General features: G+C 40.9%; 1 pseudogene; it reads right to left on the bottom strand.

Moving 5' to 3' along the window:
• Positions 1 to 17,194, bottom strand: part of LOC142376957 (dynein axonemal heavy chain 8-like) — a 58,387-nt pseudogene that overhangs the window by 5,221 nt on the left and 35,972 nt on the right.

The following is a 17,194-nucleotide window of genomic DNA, read 5'->3' as shown; positions in this document are numbered from 1 at the left end:
TCAACATTCAAGTAGGAGGACCCAACCTTATCAGCAAAAGCTTATGGAAAACATCAAGAGAGTTGTATCCATCTGGAGTGACGCCTTCCTCTGGGGCATCAAGATTGAGCCATGCTTTCCAGTTTTTCCCATTTTGGGACACCTACAAACCATGTCAATACCAAAACTGATGACACTACAAGCAGATGAAGAATTCAGATGTACAGATCATTCGTGGATCTATGGCTTACCTGGTTTATAATGTTAGTGAACTGTGGCAGCTTGCTGAGTTCTACCAAGTTCAGCCACACCATATCCAGGATCCAGCTGAATGGCTTTGATGGACAGGTCTTCAGGTCAAGAGCTGCGCCACCTATTGTTTCATCAATTATGTTCAGAGATGTCAAGTCCAAAAGGCAATTCAACTTTTCCTGGGAATGATGCACACCTTACCTTTAATAAGAATCTGAAATTTGTTGTGTTGTATTCTGTTATTCTGTAAGTCAATCTTGAGGGCCAGCAGGAGTGTGAAGATGAACTTGTGGTTTTCATAAAGGCTTCTGACTGTGTATCGGAAAACCTCAAACGTCAGATATTCAATAATATTTGCAATCCGCTTCTGAGTTTTGGAGGCCTTCTCAGACCTGCAAAAGCGCATTAATTAAAAACAAAAAATCAGCATAAAAAAACGAGGGAGGCAAAGACACAGAGAACAAAGCATATTTGAAGAACACGACCACACCACAGCGTGGTTAAAGAAACATCTTTGTCAACCTATTGTTCTTTCCAGACCAATTTGTTGGTCATTAGAGGAAGTAATGGTTGGAATAGTTTCCGAGCTTTAATCTCAAACATCTTATGATAAGACTGTGCAGACATACTTCTTAAATCACGATAAAGCCATACCTTGCGAGTGACAGATCAAAGATTTTGAGGAACTGACCCAAGGAGGTCTGGTACATGATATTGACCATGCTCATCTCCGTGATGAGGAAGTACAATGTGCTTCCTCGAGAGGCAACTGGATGGTATTCTTCTTGAGCGACATTGATCTTTACTTCTGCTTCAGCTGCAACACTGAGCTTTGCACTAACTTCCGCAGCAGTTTGCTTAGTCGTGGTCAGAATGCCAATCATGGAGTCATCGTCAACCAAAGAACCTTTAACCAGACAAACAGACACACTTTCACTTTAGGAAAAAGAACAGGTATGACTGGAGAAACTGGCATTAGTCTACAACAGTAACTATAGGACCTTTAGTGCTGCTGAGTTTGTACAGCAAATTGTCTTCCAACTCCTGCATCTTTCTTTTATTAGCAGTTACATCCTCAATTAGTTTCAATCTTTCTGCTTCTAGCTCCTGTTGAGATGAGTGAAAAAAAACCAAGAGCCAGTCAATATCATATTCTTACACTGGAAAAACAGTTATCTAAAACAATCACAGATAAAGTTATATTTTTAAACCAAATGGGGAAAGCAAGCTGCGTTTCTGGAACAAATGGCACACTCACGTATTTTTCTTTGAGGATGACTCGGCCGAGCAGCTGGTTCTCCAGGCCCTTCATGTTTACAGTGAAATCAATAATGGATGTTTTTGCGCTGACCTCTGGAGTGTATGCTGGATTAGGCAGTTTGGTAGTTATATAGAGCTGGAACCCATCCATTACGTTTACCTCTTTGTCTCCTACTTTGACCTATAAAAAAACATTGAAGACAATTTTAAGAGTGTACACATTTTAAAGTTGTATTGGTAAATTTGAATGGACATGAAGGTTAAAAATACCTTGAAACTGGTCCCAGATTTGATAAAGTTTTTCTCGAGCACGTTGTCCAGGGCTGGGTCGAGCTCCTCAAATATATCCTCAATGAGCATTGGGCGTCCCATGGAAATACAATCTTCCAAATGTGTGCGAAAGAATTTGTGGTTGAGGGACGTGACCTGAACATGAAATCAGTTTACTTCTACGACATGCTTTACTTAAGCGTGTAATTAGGGTAAAAATGACACAAGTGAAAATCATTTGGCTATATACTTGAAGTTCGTTGGCCTCTTCCTTTTTCTTAATCCAAGCTTTTCCCTGAGTCTGTGGATCGATGAGGAGGGGATATCTTGTTGCTTTTGTGACGATGATGCCATTCTGAACTGACAAGTCATCTCCCGGGAGTCCCTGAAGGTTCCACTCACTTATCTTAAATATTAAAAATGATAGTCAATGGTTCAAATGATTTTTTTTTACTTTTCACAGGACTAGTATCAAATAAAAATAGGCTGGCATTGTTCTCACATTGGGAGCATCCACCAGGGCAGAAATGATGTTGAGATTTTCTGTAAAAGGGATTTTGTGCTTCCGGAGCTCCGCCTCCCAGATGTCCTTCAACAACATATCACGGAAACTCTGGTTGAATGGACCGCAGTACGACAAGAAGCCGGTGAGCTGGAGTACGTCACCCACAAGTCTGAAAACAAAGGCAGAAGCAGCTGGACTCATATAAAAGCCATTATCAAAACCTTTTAAATCTGTCCTTGAAGAACCAATCCTGAATTCTAGTAATGAACCTCTTTAAAGACTAACCCCCCTTGGAATATAACATTTTGATATTCAATTGCATTTCCTTTGTAACCTGCCTGTTTATTTGTGACTTAAATTCTTTGCGTTGCTCGATCCAGCGAGCTTTCTCTCCACTAAGTCCGTCAATAAGTGCAGATGCAGCCTGCATTTTATTCCTACACATCTCAGCATCATCCACCAATTCCTGAAAGACAAGACGCCTGTGTCAGCTACAATCTCTAGATTTAAGTCAACGCAGTCGTGACATTTTTCAAAAGGGTGCGTCACACCTGTTTCTCTTTCATTGCAGCGTCGCATTTGGCCTTGACTTTGTCAAACTCTGCTTGCTTTTCAGCCAGCTGAGTCTCTGCCGCGCACAGCTCGTTATTAGCCACAGTTAGACGGTTCTCTTGAATGGCAAGGTTGGCCTGGAAACAAACAATGCAGTTATACTGTAGCATAAAAAGGCTTTGGGCTAAAAATGAGGTTAAATCACCTATTTACCTAAAATGGATTCAAACAGGCTGAGAATAGAGAGTTTTAAATGGCATTATTGGAGAAGAATAGCCGCCTACGACAAATCTAAAATGAAAAAGAAAAAAAAAAAAACAGTCGCCAACATGATGAACTTTAACTTTACCTTGAGTGGCAACACTTCTTTGTTGATGGCAAAGAATGAGGCCATAGCACGAGTCCATGCGAGCAGACCAGCTACACTACCACACACTTTCTTGGCATTTTCCATGGTGTAATCCTCCATGTCAAAGTAAGGCTGCAGTAGTTCCACAGTTTCCTCGTTAATGCTGTCCTTTGGGAACTGCTGGAGGCTTGTCAAGAAACCAGAGCCACTCATAAGCTGAAAAGGACAAAACAAATGAATTCATGCAAATGCCATTTGTGAGGAAGAACACGCCGCTCAGTTTTGCACTCAGAGCAGAATTATCCAGCTGCCATCTTTTCATCCCCATCCATCTTCAACTTTAAATCGTGCTGCATTCGCTTTAACCCAAAAGCCAGATGTCAAGACTAATTTGTTCTTGCTTTTTGTTTAGTTAAGTTTACTTAAGAAATCAATTTGATAATAATCCAACTTCTTACAGGCCTTCTTTCATTTCATGAGCTTTCAGGCTACCTACTGTACCTTCTCACATATTAATGCACTTTAAGGGTTTTTAGGTGTGAATTGTGTCCAAATTTACATTTGCATGGAAGCATCAAAGCTGTAGAACAAATCTCAAAAAAGGCACACCCTGCAGAAGAGAGGAGCAGAGTTGAGTCCGCTGGCTCACTCCACCTCCTAAAACTAATACTGAAAAAAAGGCCTGCAAATGTGGGCTTGAAAAGAGCTGCTGTGTTATATCTCTGTAGTATTTCAACCAAACATGACACATTTAAGACCTCAGGGCACAATGTGTCTCCTTTAATATATGAGTGGAATTCATATATTTATCATTTGCAACAACTGAATTTTTAGAAAAAGGAAATTTGTTACCTTCAGTGCTTCTGACCATGATGGTTTAAGACAGCTTCGTTCTGGATCACATGTAACAGGGTCTAACTTTTTGTTAAATAAAATCAGACAGCAGTCCATGATCCTCATGACCAGGTGTGGAGGCTTGGCCAATTTTCTCACTGTGGCAATGTCAGCTGGCTTGATGGTCTGTGGAGTTTTTAAGTATATCATGTAACATATCGTAGAATGCACGGTGTAAATATCTTCAAATAAGTCAGAGATATCTCACATTCAGTGCAGCTGTAGCTTCTTCTAAAGCTGGCCTGGCAGCCTCCAGCTTTTCCTCAGCTATAGCTTTCTCATACTCTATTCCATCCACAATTTTCTGGGCTCTGTCCTTCACAACTTGGACCTCATTCTTCACAATGGTTGCAGCTTTAGCACTGACTGTCACCTCTGCCAGCACCTTGGTGAATGCAAAAATAAACATCTCATGCCTTCAAATGCATCATACGCGTGCGTCCATGGTGTTGAGCTTTCAAACAGCTTTTCAGAAATGACAAAACCTCTGTCAGCTATTCACATCAAACCAGAAGCTAATTTCCACAATGAACCTATGAATAAACTGATTCTGCTACCTCACTATGTACAGAACTCAAATTGTTCTTAATTTTATGGTTTTACATTACTGTGGAAGTACTGATTGGAGGAAAGTTGCTCATAAACATCCATCCATCATCAATCTTATCTGCAGGTCACAGGAGCTTGGACGTATCTGATTTACCTTGTCAGCTTTGGCAGATGCAATAGCGAGCTCTTTTTCCTTTACTTCAAGATCTTTTGATAATTGAGCCACCGACTTACTGGCCTCCATCAGTTTGTCCAACCCTGGAAATCAGTAACATCTGGTGTAATCTTTTACAGGAGTAGACCATACAAAATCCTCCATAAAGTACACAATCTTTATAAAGACACAACTGCCTTCCTGTTCAAATTCCTTACCAACATTCATGCGCTCTGCCAAAGTGTTGATATAGTTGTGCTTTTCGGCATATAATGTTTTGTAACCATTTATAAAAGAAAGGTAAGATTTAGGGGTGACGTGAGCTCGTCTTCGAAACCTGAGAGATGAACAACATACAGCGTTAGGACTGTGTTTGATAGCGTATGTTTCTGAACAAATTGGATTTGTGTAAATGTGATACCTTTCAAAGTAACTTTCACATGTTTCAGATACTTTGTGATGATAAGTTCCCATGGTGGTCATCACTGAAGTCTTCACATCAGCTGGACAAACCATGTGAAACTTAGATAAGAAATAGGTGGACACAGCAACCAGAGCCTCATTGGGCCAAGGGGTGAACCAGTCCATTGTGCAGCCGGAAATCAAGCCCGGAAACTTCAGACATCTGGAGCGAAACTTCTGCCCCACCTTTAAACAAGAGTAGAGTAAAACTCCAATGAAAAGGTTCATTTATGGAGGTAGTTATGGGTGTAAGTGTATATATAATGTCACTGTTGAGCATCTAAACATGCTGTGAATAAAAAGAGATTTGGAATAAAAGTAGCAAAAGTTTGGGCGGTTGCTTTTGGGTATAAACAGAAAATATACAAAGTTTCAACTTACCGGTGAGAAGCACAGAACAACGTGTAAATTCTTCCTAAACCGAGATATAAAGTAGTCATAAAGATTGTCAAAAGTTGGTGGAATTCGAGGAAACTCCTTTTTCATAACTGGGATCAGGTTCTGGGTGATCTCTTGCATCTCATCTTTTGCAAAAAGATTGGAGACCTGAAACGATTACAACATGGTCAGGACCAGCGAAGCTTTTCCTTTGAGACGTTACATTCTGCCCCACCTCTTTGTTTCAGTCATACAGGACCAATTCCAGTCCGTTTCAATTAGACTGAAGATTCCAGTGTTCAGTTACACAATCAGCAGATATTCAGATACGCCTTTATACCTTTATGAGATCTCACCTCTCCAGAAGAGAGAATATTGTTGAGGTACTCGAGGAAAGCCTCATCCTTGATTTCGTTGTCTGTAAAGACGAAGGTGATGCCTTTGCCCTCAGCCCCCGCTGTGTTATACAACAGTTTCAGGTCATCCATGAAATTACTCATGTTGTATGTTCTAAGTAAGGAAAAATAAACACCACATAATTGGAAAGAAGGCCCAGCATTTCACTTTCAGTGCAAATGCAACTACAAACAGCTCATGGCTTCATAGGACACTCATTCTTGTATTTTAAAGGTAGGGTAGGAGATCCTGGATTTTGGGTCCAGCGAAGCTGCATTTTGAAAATACACAGGTAAAAAGTCCCAACCCTTTTCTTCACTTTCCCCCCGAAGGCACGCCTCTAGAGTACATGAACGCGCACGAGCAAGAAGGTGCACGAGCGCTGTTCTGACAGCAAGCATCGATTGTTGCCGTATTTAGTATTTAGTATTTAGTTTATGCTAACTATACGTTTAATAATGCTAGGTGCTAGCCAAGCTGGCTCTAGTTTAGCTTCCTGCCAAGCTTCTGGACGTGTAATTCGTTCACGGAGCAGGGTACGCGCACAGGTGGGGGGGGGGAAGCAGATTGCAGGTGATAGACGGCATCAGAATCCAATCATTGTGAACGGTCCGTTCACAATGATTGCATACTGTTTTTCCTAGATTGTACGTTCTAGAGGCCACTAAAAATTTTCATATTTGTGTCAAAACTTTTAATTAATTGGTTGCAATGGGGGTGTGAAGAGTATTTCAAGCAATATGTAAAAAAATGTTCCAGAAAAAGATCCCCTACCCCGCCTTTAATAGGTACGTTTATCGAATTGAACTTTTTATTTGTTTCCTACTTTTAAGGATAAAATTAATTGCAGTTAATTAGGGCTGATCTTAGTACTGTATTCATGTGCTTGACCAATCACCCGAGACCCTGGAAGAACGTCTATAGTAGGAGCTCACAGTTTATAGAACTCCTTCTGTGGCGTCTTTAATTTCTACTTTGGAGCGGGAGCTTTCCCAGCATAACGGAGACATGAAGGTGACGTGATAGGTCCAGATGAGGTAAGTGTACAGTGACTGGTTGAAGGTATGAACACACCACTGGAACCACTACTATCAAAGGGAAGTAAAAAAAACTAAAACAAACAAACCTATTTAAAACATTGCCTATAAGCAATATATAATAAGAAATTATTGTATTATTATTATTTTTTTGAAACAGAGGAATGGACTTAAAGTGACACCTAGGGCCGACTGAGACAGGTTTGCAGGTTATATCACTTGAATGCAAGCAGAAAAAAAGCCCCTGATGGTTCATTGTCCTTTGGGGAGCGCCTCTAACCCTCAGAGAGCCCCAAGAACAGTTTGATCAGTGTGATTAAAGTCCCTACAAACAGAGCTCTCACAACTATGACTCATCTCACTTGGTTAATGTGATCTGGAAGATGCTGTATCCAGCTATGTATGAGGCCAGGCGCGTCAGACTCTGTTTTCCTGATCCTCCCACTCCCACAAGCAGGGCATTTCCATTGTCAGTGCGAATGATTCGTGAGACCTAAAGAGGAGCAAATCTAAAAAGAATCAGTATTATATCTAGCCTAGTCTACAAGAAATGCATCAGCTATACTCGCTTCAGGTGTCACCTTGACAAGATGAGTCATTGCGTCTTTGAAGAAAACCAGATCCAGGGTGGAGCCCCTTACTACCTCATTGTGCTGAGCTTGATACATCACAAGCTTATCTGATAAGAACTGAAAATCTGGCACCTGAAACAAGTTGTTCATACAGATTATGGTGACAGTTTCCTCCATCAACTTACTACCATGAAACTATCAAGCGCTGATGTACGAATTCAGATTTCACACCAGTTCATAGATCTTAGGGGCATCAAAACAGGCATCATCGTCTTCCTCTCCAGTTGGCTCAGGTGCATCTCGGAGGAAGTCCACAAAATACGGCTCAGAATGAAGCTCTTGAACGAGGTTTGGGTCAACGTGCTCTTGGATGACACGACATACAGCCTTCTCAAACCAATCTCTGTCCTCAGAGCAAATAAACCTGCAACAAAGCAAAGTCTTAGAGTAATGCTTTCTTCCAACTTTTTGTTTTTTAACTTAAAAAAGGATTTTACCTGTCTGCTATCACCCTTGTACATTCACACTTGAAAAGAGCCAATAGGGTGGAGATGTCACCACACTCCTCTGCCTTAACGTTTAACATTCCCTGCCAGATCCTGGACAAGTCCCTCAAATTGAAAATGTAGTGGAACTTTGATGGTGTTGGAAGCATTTTGACCTTCAATGTGGTGTCATAAAACAAGTTAACAAACTTATCAATACCATATACCTATAATCAATTCCTATTATAAACTTCTCATCATATTCCAGGTAAGTACCTTTGTCCACTGCCAAACGATCCTCCCAGCAGACACTAGACATTTAACCATTGCTGATATGCTTGGCTGGAATGCCCTGCATTCATGGAAATATCCAGAGCCAATCACACCTGCACAAAAAGAACATGAAGAAACCGTTAACTGTAAAATGAAAACTACAGTAATGGAAGCAGAACAAATGTGATTATTTTAGACCAACCTACCAAAGATCTTATCAATGGAGGTGTTGGCTGGCAGAGTGCAGTTGAAGACTGTAAACTGTCTCTTCAGTCTTTGTGGGATGTCATTTCTACCCCCACCAGGGTGGATCATGGCAGCCAGAATCTGTGCATCCTCAATCGTGGTGAAATCTCCTGGTTTATCCAGATTGTACATGCCAGTCATTTCCATCATCTGGCGGACTATCTCATTTGTGATCTGGTTGGATAGCCACATAAAGTAACTCATCAGATTAAAGCGACAGATAGACAGACAGATGTTCATTAAAAAAAAAAAAGAAAGCAACACCTGATCTCCCCATTCGTTGACAATAGGCATATTTATGTCATCGATGAAGATGGTCATCCTGCGTCCTCCTGGGGGTCCATAGGTGCTGCCAATCCTTTTCTCAATGTAACTTTCCACTGATCGCTGTGTACGAAGAAAGTTTTTGCAAACATGAACCAATGTAGGACTGTAAAAATTCAAGCACAAAAAACATTTTAAAATATCTTTTACCTGATACATCAAGGGCTCTGTGGCAGATGAGAAGTTCAGTGATTTGAACAGATCCGTCTCAGGATCGTATTTCTTTGCATAGCCTTTGATCATCACTGTCTTCGCTGTCCCTTGTTCACCAATAAGCAGTACGGCCTGTACATATAAAACATTTAGAGTTTAGACAAAAAGTAACATATTTTTAAGTATAAACATTATCTAAATATTCTTTTAAAAACCACAAGATCACCTTGTGTTGTTTGGCAATAGTCTCCAGCAAGAAAGAGGTTCTTGTGTTATCCACATTTGGAACAAGAATGGAGGTGTAGTCAGGCACATGGTCAGTTGGATAGACATATTCCTCCACAAGATTGTTCCAGTGACACCATTCACCTAAAACAAAAGTCGCCATTCTTTTTAGTCACATATAAACCCATTCTCATCCCATCGTTGTCAAAGCTGGCGATGTGCTGAACGTATGCACAATGGGTCCTTTCATGTCTGTGCTGTGGCGCACCACTCGAGGCAGTATCAGACATCTAAAGCAAATATTTCTAATACATCTTATTTCACAACAATTAACAACATATAACTGATACTAAAGATTACTCTCAGGTGGGTATATGCAGTGCGAAGGGGTCTTAACAAAATCTCCGAATCTGATGCCTCTGAAATGAGACCAGATTCTGTAAACCCTGTTGAGGGTAGCAGGAGGCTGAAGCCTTTAACAGCTGCTATTGGTTAAGAAGGCAGGGACGCTAGAGCGTCCAACACAAGACTAATACAGAGACGGACAATCAGACACTCGCAACTACAGTGTAAGCCATGCAGATACAGGGAGGGCACACAAACCCCGCAATAATACCCTTTTTGCTGTGAAGTGCTAACTTAACCACCATGCCACCACATTCAAATGCTTGTTCACTTTAAACTATACAAAAAAAACATCAAATTGATGCTCTTTTACGTGTCAAATAACTGTACCGTTTGTGTTGACCATGTACTCAAATATAGTCTCTCCCGGCTTGGTTTGAGGCACATCAATTTCGCTTTCATGACCTCTCATGAAGACCTCCAGCTTGTCTCTGTCCTCTAATTCTAAAAGAGCTCCCAGACTCCACATCAGGCAAAAGACAAAGAGGCGCTCAAGGTGCTTGCTTCCAGCAAAGCCCTCTGTCTCCTTGGTTGGGAGGAGGCCCTCCAGCAGATTGACGGACTGAAGAAGGAACATAGTCAAACAATTCAGGCTTCGAGGCATCATCTGATTCTGTTTTTATTCTCAGTCTTTTTTTTTTTTTAAATACACACCTGTATTATGTAGTTACACTCCAAAAGCTCCATTTTGGGTTTAAGGTTTTGCCTCATATACATGTAAACATCCTCAAATGTCTTTTCATATAAACCGATGATGCTCTCTGCCTCTCTAGCAGGGCGCTTCTTGGCCCATCCCTGCAATACAAAAGCCAAGTTCTATCTAAGCACTGCTTACAAAGCATTGTTCTTTTTCAGGCAAAAAAAAGTCTTCAACACTTAGATATCACAAAAGTACCTGGAGGATGGGTAGCCAGCTGAGAGCTGAGGAGCTTATAAAAACCATTCCCACACGGGACACAGTAGCAGGGGAGGCATTATCCATGTTGTGCACCTCAAACACCAACTTGCAGGATGGTGACATGACGATGCGGTCACCATTAGCCAGGGTCAGTGTTTTGTTATCATCCAGGACTGAGTTGAGGTTCTCGATCCATATTGCATCAACGGGACCATCCAGCACAATCCAGATGACTTCCCCTGAAGAGTAAACCCGTCGAAGCAATTAAATGTTTGAGTTCTCCGGCAGCCTCTGGCACTTTGTCAGTCACTAATGAGCCGCTGTCCCACTACTGGATCAAAAGTGGGCGAGCCAGTGTGTGCCAAGGACAACAGCATCTCCACTGTCATTCCCAGAACTTAAAAGGGGCCTGTTTTGGGGTCCCGTAGGAACAGGAGCCTGGGATTTGCCCCAGCTGCTACCCTCGGACCAGACAAGGCTAAGTGTAGTTCCGTATGCGGTGGTGTCAATCTGAAAGGTGGGTTTACATGTCAGGGACGAGGTGCTTACGACCAAGGCAGCTCGGCGGGTCACCGTTTTGTTTTGTTGTGTTTTGTTTACAACGCACTGTGCAGTAAACCATACTGGCTGTCTCATGTGACGTCTCATATTTTAGCTCTAAATATGCATGAACTGGCATCTATAGCTTAAGAAAAGTGCTCAGCTTCTGAGCTGACATTTTCATTGTCTTGTTGAAGCCGGGCAGTAATATCGTGCAGATGCAGTATTTAGCATCACATTAAAATTGCAACAACCTTTATATTGTGTTATACTGAATGTAATATGATAAAAATGTCTAAAGTACAATACTATGTATTGCTTAGATATTATTTAATACAATACCGTTTTCATTTGGACAGTTTTATATTTTTTCTTAGGATCTCATCTGTATTAATCACAAACACTTTCTTAGCTTAGATGTTGACAAAATGTTGGAATTACCCTTCTTAGCTTTGAGTGACCTCCGCCACAGTGTGGAAAAGATTCCATCAGTCCAATCATTAGTTGCTGCATCCAGACGACCAAACATCTGCGGAGCAGTGATTGCTTTGGGGTTCATGCGCATCTCTCTGTGTGGGGTTCCACATTCACTCAGTGATCTCATAAGAACGTTGATAACCGAGGTCTTCCCGGCCCCACTTGGGCCTAAAGTCATCAGCCCATGGCGCACTCGAGAAGACTCATAAAGCTGACCCAGACAGCAACAGTGATATACCAGTAAGAAAAGTACTTTCCAAAAGCTAACTTTATAATAATTATGCTAAACAACAATTTTAAGGCACCTGAACAAGCTTGAGGTTCCACGGTGGGTGGTTAACGAGACCGGCAAGCTCAACTTGATTAGCAACAGCAGCTTGAAGTTCAGTATATGTGCTGTTGTCCTGCTGGATACCAGGGAACAGGTCATTGATAAGACTAAGGAAGAGGGGCTCATCCTCATCCACCTGAAACACACAGATGGATTTTTTTATTCACAGCACTGTATCCAGTGTACAGAGTATACTTTCACACCCACAATTCAATACAATTCAATATATCACAGCTGTTGGTAAGAACTAAGTTTGTGTGATACCAGTTTGGACAGATTCATGTCACGAAGCACTCTCATGACAGTGCTGGACTCAGTGTCATCAGGTCGAGCTCTTTTACACGCCCCAAGTGTTCTCAACACAGACAGGATGTTCCTTAGTCCAAAGTCATAGTGGACCTGTCAAATAGCAGAGGTTATATGTCAGTAGTTCAATAACCAAACAAAATAGGAATTATGAAATGCTAACAAGATTCTCACCTGTTTTGTGAGTTGCTCCTCACAAAGTTTGTAAAGAACAAAGAATTTCTGTGCTAAGTTAACATTCTCATTGAATCCACAACTGGCTAGTTTGACTCTCATTATAATCTGTCGGAGACAAAAGTGTAGAGGGATGTGTTAGGACCACAGCAAAAAGAAAAACGTTTCTCTCCACAGAAAGAAGCCTTGACCCACCTGCCTGTCTGGCACCATCATGGACACTGTCCTGAACTGCACTTTTAGATTTTCAGGAAGTTCCTGACGGCCTGCATATCCTGGATTCTAGATACAGAGGCATGACATATCTTTGTATATACTGTATATCTAATGTTTTCCATCTAGTTTCAAGGAGTTTCTTTTAATAGGACTGTGTGTTTCCATGTCTTACCATGGTGATAAACAGGCCGAACTCTGGATTCAAGTTCACGCAGTCTCCGTCCGTAAAAATGAAAGTGCTTCTGTGTTTCTTTCGTGATGTCAGAACAATTGAGATCTGCTGAGCAGCAACGGAAAGCACTGGCAGGTCGATTCTGTTGAACTCATCGAAGCAGCCCCAGGACCCTGACTGTGCAAGGCCTGGAAAATAAAAACACAATAGGACATCACATAAATGAAACTGTACACCACTGCTCGATGACTTGTTTCATTGCCTAATGTACCTTTATATATCCTGCCGAGTCCTCTGAAGTCCATTTGGTCCGAGCAGTTGAAGACCACAACGTACTTGCCAAGGCAACGACCCATGTCTTTGGTGGTTTCAGTCTTACCGGTGCCGGCTGGCCCAGCAGGAGCTCCTCCCATACTCATGCCCAGAGCCTGGGCCAGTGTGATATAACACCTTTGTAGAAAAAAAAACTGTTCTTGAATGCAACATAGGAATTAAAACCTACAAGCAAAGTTGACTTATTACAGCAAGTTGCTTATAAAAATCAATTTTCTCTTTTCTTGCCTGTCAGTCAGAGGGGTGATGACCAGCCGATCAGTACAGCCTAAGAACTCGTTCTGATAGATGAAGTCGACATTAGTTATGGATACAATGACTTTGTCCAGATCCTCCTTGAAGTAAAATCTGCTCTGCTTCAGCCATTCAAAGTCGCTGATACATTTCACACGCTTCTTTACCTGCAAACAAAGCGGAGCTTAACTCAAGTGTTTTACAGAAAGAAAAGAACAGACATTTACTGAAGAAAAAAACCTTACCAGGTCATTAAAAATGTCACTCTGGTGCACATGAATTGTGACAAGTGTTTCATATTTGACTCTGTCAAATTTGCTCAGGTCATAGGTGGTTTGTTTAATGAGCATGCTGAGTAGGTTGTGAAACCTCTTTTTCGTAAGAGGCATGATCTCCTTCTTATCGGCAGCGATTCTTAGGGCCACTTCAGAATCTCTTGTCCAAAGCATCTGGATTCCTAACAAGCCCACCTTAAAACAGACAAGGCAGAATAAAATGAATCTTGGGAACTCTATGAATATAGAAATCAATTATGATACCATTGTATCTCTCAAAACTACGGAAGCCCAGAGCGGACGTGGTACGTATAAACTTTTTTTTTGATGGTTTTCTCCAGATAACGAGATAATTATCTCGTTATCTGGAGAAAACGATTATTGTTTTCTGGAAATGATCGAAAACCATCAAACAAAAGTTTATACGTACCACGTCCGCTCTGGGCTTCCGTACAAAACTCCAAAGATATTCACACTTGTTATTTAAAAAACTTTTTTCCACAAAGGAGGAAAGTTGTGTCATAGATTTAGTACAAGACTGAAGCTGTGGAGAAAATCTATAACAAAAGCAAATATCACACAGTACAACCTGCTGGAGGTGCAAGCCATGGCGACCTGATAGATACTGGCTTGCATTAGAAATCAACCTGCTAAATGTATTTCCAAGCGGCCACAATGTTGTCTACTCACCTGTGCTTGATATTTGTCAAGGAAAGTGAGAAGGTCAAAGTCTTCATCGTTTATCTCTAGATCTGAAGCTCTGATGATGGAGTGTAAGGAGGCTTGCTGTTGCAGCAACAGCTCTCCAAGCCAGAGCTCCACAGCTCCCTGCGCCATGACACATTTGTCCAGCTGAAAGCAGAAATACACGTTTATCAAACTGCAATTATCAAAGACTTCTAAAAACCGAAGAATTGATACACCCAAGCAATGTTACAGATTAAACTACCAAAGATTAGAAATCTTTTTTTTTTTTTTTTCCATTTACACAAACTGTAAAAGGGATTTACAGCCCCAATTTCAATATAGTCGGGACACTCTGTTGAAATTAGGTCAAAGAAAACATAAAATGTTGAAAGTGAGACATTTTACTGTTTAATGAAATATTTTGAACTTGATGGTAGCAAAATGTCTCAAATAAGTTGGGAAGGGATCTGCAATCGGCTGGAAAAGCAAGTGCTACTAAAAGGAAACAGCTGGAGGAACGTGTAGCAGCTGGATATGACTGGGTATTGGAAAAGCCCCTTAAAGTAGCAGGGAGCAGGGGGTCAGCAACCTGCAAAAAAACTATGTCAACAAATGTTGGAGCAATTTCAGAACACTGTTCCTCAAAGTAGCACAATATTTCATTGTCTACTGCAGTGTTTTTCAAACCTGGTCCTCGGGGACCACTGCCCCGCATGTTTTAGAGGTTTCCTGCTCCAACACACCTGATTGAAATGATCAGCTCGTTATCAGGCAACTGCAGAGCTTGTACTGGTCTACAGTACAAAATATCATTCAAAGATTGATAGAATCTATCTATGTAGAATCTCTGTCGTCGTTGGGCCCTCAGGCAGCTCTGTATTACAAACTTTTTACAATAATTTTGTCATGGAAATCACTACATGTGCTCAGGAACACTTCCAGAAACCACTGTCTGTGAGAACAGCTTGCCTTGCCATGCACAAATGCAAGTAAGAAGCTCTATCATGCAAAGAAGAAACCTATGTGAATGCCATCCAGAAACGCTGCCATCTTCTCTGGACCATGGTTCATTTAGAGTGAACTGAGGAAAAGTGTAGAATTGTTTTGTCATTAGACAAATCAAAATTTAAAATTCTTTTTAGAAATCACAGACGCTGCGTCCTCCGGACAAAGAAGGAGTGGGACCATCCATGAGATTTGTAAATCACTGCATTCCGTTTTTAATTATACATTAAACAGTGGTCAAACCTTTTAGGAATTGGGGCTGTACAATGGAATATTTTTACATGTTGAGAAAACCAAAATGAATCAGTTAAACTCTTTAAAAGCACACGACATACCGGTAATTTCTCCCCTTCCTGTGAGAGAACGGCCAAAATCTTGTTATATTCCGTTGGATGAAACTCTGCTTCGTTGACATTGTCAAACACTCCAAGGAGATGAGACTGAAACACAATTGTATCAAAATTGACTTTTGTCAAGTGATAAAATGTCAACTTGAAAGTTATCCAAGTAAAACTTAAAGAGGTCATAGTGATTATTTGAATTTTCATTTTAAGACATCATGCAAACATTCAGATGTATGGCTGTAATTTATATTAATTAAAACAATAACTGAATACATAAATAAATGAATTTAAAAATGATATATATCTATATATAGGTATATGTATATCCATATATTCATAGTGACAACAATGTTCAAACTCATTTTAACCTGAATTGTATGAGAGTCGCTGGCTTGTCCAAGGATTTCCAAAAGAGATGGATCGGATACAAAGAAGAATCTTGGAAAAAGGAGCCTCTTCTTCTCAAGGTAACTGTTAAATTAGAAATACGTAACATCAACACCCACTGCACTGGTATAACAACAATCTATTTAATTCTGCACATCTTATTTTTTGAGTCAATCTAAAGTATTTGGACTAATGTTGTTCGTAAAGAATTACCCTGCAAGAGATTTCTGACAGAGCTCTAGCTGTTTCTGAAGCTCGGGTAGGTGATGCCCTAACATTGGGTCACCCACACAGCAGTCCACCACTTTTGGCACCTTCTGAGCACGCTGCATGACCTTAATCCAGGACTTGTCGATATCTTGAAAGCGTTTTGCCTCCTGTAATAGAAAAAAAAAGGGCAGTTTGAATTTTACTTAAGGAAGCATTCTAAGGTGTAGTTTTCCCCAGGATAGAAAGCATGAACTGCACCTGTGGGAGGTCTTTGGCGATGTCACCCCCAACAAACACAGCTTCCAAGTAGATCCACAAGTTTTGCACAATAACCCACTGTTCAATGACTTCCGATGATGTTGAAAGATTGGAGAGCCAATCCTGGATCTCTGTTTTGTAGTATGCACTGTACCTGTACAAAGCAGATAAGGACACAAGCTACTTAAAACTTTAAAGGTGTTGTAAAATGCTGTTGGTAAATGTCAAATCTGTTAAGAACAAGATAAGTTTATTTCTACTTCTTCCTCTTTAACTAAGTGCGTACATTCACTTTAGTTTAACAGACTTTCATTATATTGTTCCGGAGTTCAAGGCTCCTTAGGAACTGATTTAATCAGTGGAATGTAAATCTGAAGCTGTTGTTAACTTGTATTACCTGTTGCTTAGCAGTGAGCCCAGTACCATCAAGCTATCCTCCAGGATGGTAAGAATCTCTGCTGTCTCTGCCCCCTTCAGCATTAGTTCTCCTCTATCCTTGAATGTCATCAAACTAAGGGTCTGACCAGACCACAAGTCTTTTACCTGTGACAATTTGGCCTCAATATCCTTCTCTTTTACAGCAGATATGGAGATGTCCTATGAATGAAGAAAGCCAGGCTAAGGAGG

The sequence above is a fragment of the Odontesthes bonariensis genome, chromosome 3 (assembly GCF_027942865.1).
Source record: "Odontesthes bonariensis isolate fOdoBon6 chromosome 3, fOdoBon6.hap1, whole genome shotgun sequence".
Taxonomy (NCBI): domain Eukaryota; kingdom Metazoa; phylum Chordata; class Actinopteri; order Atheriniformes; family Atherinopsidae; genus Odontesthes; species Odontesthes bonariensis.
The sequence above is the reverse complement of the archived record's forward strand: the minus strand, read 5'-3'. Positions and strand labels throughout refer to the sequence as shown.